The 6,483-nt window shown below is 43.1% G+C and overlaps 1 protein-coding gene across 11 annotated transcripts in view; it reads left to right on the top strand.

Moving 5' to 3' along the window:
• The window catches only part of FBXW7 (F-box and WD repeat domain containing 7), a 281,649-nt gene that overhangs the window by 262,635 nt on the left and 12,531 nt on the right, over positions 1-6,483 (top strand). The gene's annotated exons all lie outside the window — the stretch shown is intronic.

Genomic DNA, 6,483 nt, shown 5'->3' with positions numbered 1-6,483 from the left:
CTGCTGGTTCTTCCCAAGCTGAACCCATCAAGTCCATGAGTACAGGCTCTGAAGATTCCTAATGGCCTGCATGATGAGGCCCCACTCCGATCCTTCCTCTGCCCCATTTGGTGGCTACCTGCCTTTTTTTTCCCTCCAGGCTTGGCATCTCATAACATCAGACTGATGTGTTCTGGAGATTATCACGAAATGGGTACACAGTAGAGTTCTTTTCCCTCCCCCTGTCCCTCTCCAGCGACCACCCCCGTCCCACAAGAGGATTCTCAGACAAGGAGTAGACCTTATACTCCATCTGGGAGCCACCTTCTTGAGCACAGGAGAAAATACTCAAGATATTTCCTCATCCCCAAGAAGAAAAGAGGTTGATACTAGCTGTCAGACAACTAAATGTCTTTATCTGCCTTCTGAGATTCAGAATGATCACCCTGGACTCAGCTCTTGATTTAAAGGACGGGTTATTTCCACATAGACATCTATCATGCACGCGGGAGATTCCCGAGTTTCATTGAGGACGAGGACCACTACCAATGCAGAATGCTCCCGTTCAGCCTCTCACCAAAACTGAATGTATTCACTAAAGTGCTATTGCTAGTGACAGCCCATCTCCACTGTAAGGGGTCTTCAGTGTTCCCCTACCTTAAGGGCTTGTTACTCATGGGAGATCTCTACATGATGTACAGGAAACCAGACAGTCCATACTCAGTCTCCAAATAAAAGTAGAAAAGTCAGTTTTAGTTCCCACACTGACTACAGACTTTATTGGGGCAACCTTAGATTCAACCAGTGCCAAGGCATCCCTACCTCAGGACAGATTCCTACTGAATGAAGGATCTCATCATGCAGCATCAGTGGAGCCACCAGATGACCGTTCAAACTTGTCTAATCCTCCTAGGTCACATAGACTCATGTGCCTACGTGACACCTTCGCAGGGCTTCACCTTTGATGCTTACAGGCCAGAAAAGGACAGTCTGACAAACTGGCGTCCCCCGCCCTCCAACAAAACTCAGGTGCCTCTCTCCTGAGAAATGAGAAACAGGCTTTGTCCCTCCCCCAACCACAAAAAGACTGATCACAAACGCTTCCCTACCAGAATGGAGAGCCTAGCTGGACGAGCATGTGGCACAAAGTATCTGAACCCACCAAGTATCCCACCTACACATAAACCTTCTGGAGCTGTGTACAATGCACAAAACCTGTAAACAATTTCTGCCATTTCAGAGTCATAGAGCTTAAGGCCCAGAAGGGACCACCAGATCATCTAATGTGACTTCCTGTATCTTACAGGCCACCAACATCACCCTGTATGAACACACTGAGTCCAACAACCAAACTTAGACCAAAGCATTGCAGACCACAGGAGACTGCCTGTGACATGTATCTTGAGAATAGGAGGATAGAGGTGCACAAGTGCCCCACAATAAAAGGCGAATGTTTGATGATGATTTTGGCAAGTGATCTGCACTCACATATTGCAGAAGGTGGCCAAAAAACAAATACAAAACCCACAACAACCCCAAAACCCAAGGTCACTGCCAATCTGACCAAGGGAAAATTCCTTCCCAGTTCCACATATGGCAACTAGTTAGACCCTGAGCACATGAGCAAGTACCAGCCAGCCAACAACCTGCGAGAGAAAGAATGCTTGAATGCTATCTCAGAGCCCTGTCCATCACCTCTCCAACCATGGCGGTCCTTGAGGAAGGAGATAAAGGAAAAAAAATACATAGGGAGGGGAGTGGGACGGAATACCTTTCTGATCCCTGAAGGTGAACAGCTGAAACCCTGAAACATGAGCTTTTAGGAGCATAAGACATAAACTAGAAGTGGACCCCAAAGTTGTTGAGCTCTGCCTCTCACCATCACAGGCAACCCTGTCATATAATCACACTCATAAATCTGTCCAGTTCTCTCTCAAAACGAATTTAGTTAGCTGCCCCCATTTATTTGGACCTTACATGCCCATATGTGGGGTGGTTTGACTTTTTGTCCTCTGGGTATATAGACTGTGTAGGCTGAACTATGGGCTCCTGTGTAGGCAGCTGAAACAGATCTGTTTGTTGGTGCCTTGGTAAGGACCACATGACTCTGGCACTTGGAGCTTAGATCAGCCCTGCTGATTAAAGTCTGAGTGGTTAACTGCTCTCTGGTGATGTGGGGCAGAGCTGATCTAATCAGGGAAACTTGCTAGGCAAACTCAAGAGCTATGAACAGAAGAAGCTAATAAGAGAGTTTGAGGGAGTTTAGAGAGAGTGAGAGAGGCTTTCCTTGCAGGTTTGCTCCTACATGTGCTTCAAGATGGCCAGCAATGGAATAGTGGTGGTGTCCTACAGTGTATGTGACATGTTTTCTTTTCTTCCTGAAGCCAGAGGGGACTTCCTATGCATGAAGTGCAAGTTGGTGGCTGTGCTGGAGGAGAGGAGCCTTGGAAGGGAGGGCAGGTAGAGACATTATTGAGAAGCTGAGGAGTTTCTAGACAGCCAAGTTCAGGAAACATCAGTATGCCAGGTTCAAAAAAGAAAGAAGCTGGCCACCAAGGAGTCAGAGGAAGAAGATGTAAGAGAGGAGGCCTAGCAGTTCATAAGGTGCAAGAAGTCATGGCAGCATTCTACACAGACAAAGATGAGTAAGCTGCAGCCACCAGAGAGAAGAGGACCAGGAGGAATTCCACACAGCTAGAGGTTTCCAGTAGATACCAGGTTTCTAACATGGAACTGTGGAAGATACCTCTGAAGATCCAGCTGGTCCAAGGGAATGGAGGGATGTACGGGACATACCTGTGGATGGGAGCTTGGCCCAATCTGTAGAAACCAAGCTTACCCACAAACATATCTCCAACCGTCCAAGGGAGACAGAGCATTTTTGTTGAGGATTCAATACTCAGAAGAATTCAAAGAACATCCTGCAAAGGACAGATGGGCAAACAGAATGGTGTGTGTGTTCTTCCTGGAGCCAAGACATGAAATGTAATTCATGTAATGTAAGACTGCGTAGGCTTTTGAAGTCAATGGGCAAGGATCCATGGAGGATTCAAACTGGCAATAATGACACTGTTGTTTGATATCTCGCAGATGACAACTGACTTCAGGAAAAGAATGTCCAAGTGATTTTCCTTGAGATCCTTTCTGTCCCAGGACTGAAGGAAGACAGAAGGTAGAAGATTCTGGAAGTGAAGTGGTATAGGGTGAATGGGTTTAGTTTTGTAGAACATTTGGTCCACCTTCTGTGGGGAGAGAGGACTTGTATAGTTTAGATGTCCTCCACCTCAGTAGAAGGGAAACCAGCCTCCTCAGGGACAGCATGGCTAGAGAAGTTAGGAGGGCATTAAACTAATAACGAAAGGGAAGGGTAAAAAGAGGAAATATATGATTACTCGGTTAGCACAAAATTGAGATGTTGAGAACAAAATCAATCCAGATAACCAAAGGACATGAAGAGAAGAAATTCTTTAATTCCATATACACCAGCGCTGGGAGCCTGGGTAACGAGGAATTAGAATTGCTCATTTATCAGCATGAATGAATTTAGTTGGCATTAATGAAACCTGGTGAGATGATTCGTGTGATTACAATGTTAAAATCAATGGTCATAATCCATTTAAGAAAGGGGAGTGGCACTCTGTCAAAAATGGCATTACCTGTTTCCGAGTCCCTCGTAACTCACAAGAAATGATTGATCTTGAATGCTTATGGATCAATATCCTAACAGAGCACAAGATGGGGTATTAGTTGGTGTCTCCTATAGACCACCAAATCATACCTGGGAACAGGATGACCAGCTCCTTACACATCTATTTATAATGTGTAGGAAAAAAGATGCAGGATCCTGGAGAAATCTGTTTCAATGACATATTGGAGATCACAAACTACCACGACTAAAATGTCCTTGGAATTTCTAAATATTATAGATGACAATTTCTTAACTCAAAGTGTTGCATCCAACATGGGGAAAATTCTATATGAGACTTTGTCTTGATAGATAAAGAGGAACTGATCATAGAACTAAAAATTAAGGGTAGCTTAGGTTCAAGTAATCATGACTTGATCACATTTATAATGTGGATACAGAATAAAATGCAGACCAGTAATATGAATACTTGGTACTTTAAAAGAGCTGGTTTCACAAAGCTGAAAACAATTGAGCCAGATCAGCTGTGATGAAGAATTTAATCAGAAAAATGTGAATGATAATTGGGAATAAAATAAAAATATATATATAGCAAATAAAAAAAAGAGGAAGTTGATAGTAATGAATAGAAATGAAAATCTAGGAAGTGTAAACAATTGATAGGGGAAGCAAAGGGACAAAAGGAAAAATATATGGCAGGCAGAGTTAAGGACAAAAAGTATATTGGGAACAATACGACTCCTAGCAAAAGTATTAAATAAATATTTGTTCTGTATTTCGGAGAAACATAGATGACCCAGTCGTATCATATGACAACATATTTTCCCTTCCACTCTTATCTCAGGAAGATGTTAAACAGCGGCTACTAAAGACAGACATTTAAAAATCAGCAGGTCCAGCTAACTTGCATCGAAGAGTTTTAAAAGCGCTCTCTGGGGAGTTTGCTAGACAATTAGTGTTGATTCTCAATAAGTCTTGGAACACTGGAAGAAAGCTAATGTTGTACCGATATTTTAAAAAGGTAAACAGGATGAGCCAGGTAAATTTAGGCCCGTCAGTCTGGTATCTCTCCTGGGTAAGATGGTGGAGCAGTTGATGGAAGATAATTCGTCAAGAATCAAAGGAGGGTAATATAATTAATGCCAATCTTTGTGAATTTATGGAAAATAGATCTTGTCAAACTATGCTGATTTTTTTTTATGAGGTTACGAGTTTGGTAGACAAAAGTAACACTGATAGAACATAAGAACATTCCCAGCTTCTAGCAAACAGAGGCTAGGGATACCATCCCTGCCCATCCTGTCTAATAGCAATATGTTGATGTAATATGCTTAGATTCTGTAAGATGGTTGACTTGGTACAATGTGACATTTTGATTAAAAAAACTAAAATGTTATAAAATTAAGAGAAAAGTTGTGTTCAAAGGCTGTACAATCCATCTTTAGCAACAGTATGAAAGATTCCACAAGGAGATACATTATGGAAGACATTTTCTTCAGCATCGTCAGATACCCCTAGAAGGTGCTAAAATCCCTACTATTTTGGATTACCTCCTCTCATTAAAAACATTTGAGTCTCTTTCTCACCCTCCTTTGGGTGCACTTGGAAGCTATTATCACCTTTCATCCCCTGATGACAAGTGTTTGATCTTCACCCATCCTATGACAATACCAAAATCGACGCTGATGTGGGACCTCAACCTAATCCTGTTGGCATTGACAAAGGCTCTGTTTGAATCCCGAATGTCATGTTCCTTCATCATCCTATCTATGAAGAATGCCTTACTGGTTGCACTCAGCTCAGCCAGGAGAATAGGTGAACCAGAGGCCCTCATGGCAGACTTATCTTTACAGTCGTCCATTGGTACAGTTTCCTTAAGATTACACCCCAAATTCATCCCCAGAGTAATCTTGAAATTTCACCTAAATCAGGTCATATACTTACCTGTTTTCGGCCTGAAGCCACATGCCACTAGAGAGAACATGACACTGCACTCTGGGTGTCCATAGAGCATTGGCATTCTACTTACAAAGGACAAAACCTTCTTAGAAATCTCTTTAAATGTTTGTCATCTTTGTGAACAGATGAGGGAGAAGCCGTATCTTCACAGAGGGGCTCAAAATGGATTTGAGACTGCATCCTGCTGTGTTATGAGTTAATAGCCACCCCCTCCCTCAACGAATGAGAGCCCACTCCATCAGAGCCCAAGCTGTCAGTAGCTTCACTTTGAGATATCCCGGTTCAGCAGATCTGTAAAGTAGCAACACAAGGCTCTCTGATCATGCCTCCACAAAACAGTACATTGCAACCCTCTATGACAGCCACATCTTTTGGCAGAGCAGTCCTTCAATCCATAGTACAGAAAGGGTTCTTTTGGACCTTCCTCCTGAGTTAATACAGCATGTGAGTAATTTAGAGTGGAATACGTATAGGGACCCTCATTCAAAGAAGAAAGAAAGGTTACATACGTAACTGGAGTTCTTAGAGATGAGTAGTCCCTATCTGTGTTCCACTACCTGCCATCCTTTCTTTCTATTGTGAGCCTTATCCTATGGTTATTTGCAGTAGAAAAGGAACTGGTGAGGTGGTCGGTCCATGGTCATCACTTATGCCCTCGGTTCAGAGCACAGTGAGGCAAGGGGTGGACCAACAGACACTGCTAGCAAATTCTTTTGATGTCAGGCACATGGAGCACATGCAAACCTAGAGTGGAATACAGCTAGGGACTACATATCTCAAAGAACTCCACTAACTGCGTACAAAGTAAGTAACGTTTCTTTCTTCCTAGCATGTCGAAGTGACATGACTACAGGGTTCTGGCCCTGGACCTTGGAGATACATACACAGACAATCATCCT

This window comes from Chelonia mydas, chromosome 4, assembly GCF_015237465.2.
Source record: "Chelonia mydas isolate rCheMyd1 chromosome 4, rCheMyd1.pri.v2, whole genome shotgun sequence".
NCBI lineage: Eukaryota > Metazoa > Chordata > Testudines > Cheloniidae > Chelonia > Chelonia mydas.
This window is presented reverse-complemented; position numbering and strand designations above follow the sequence as displayed.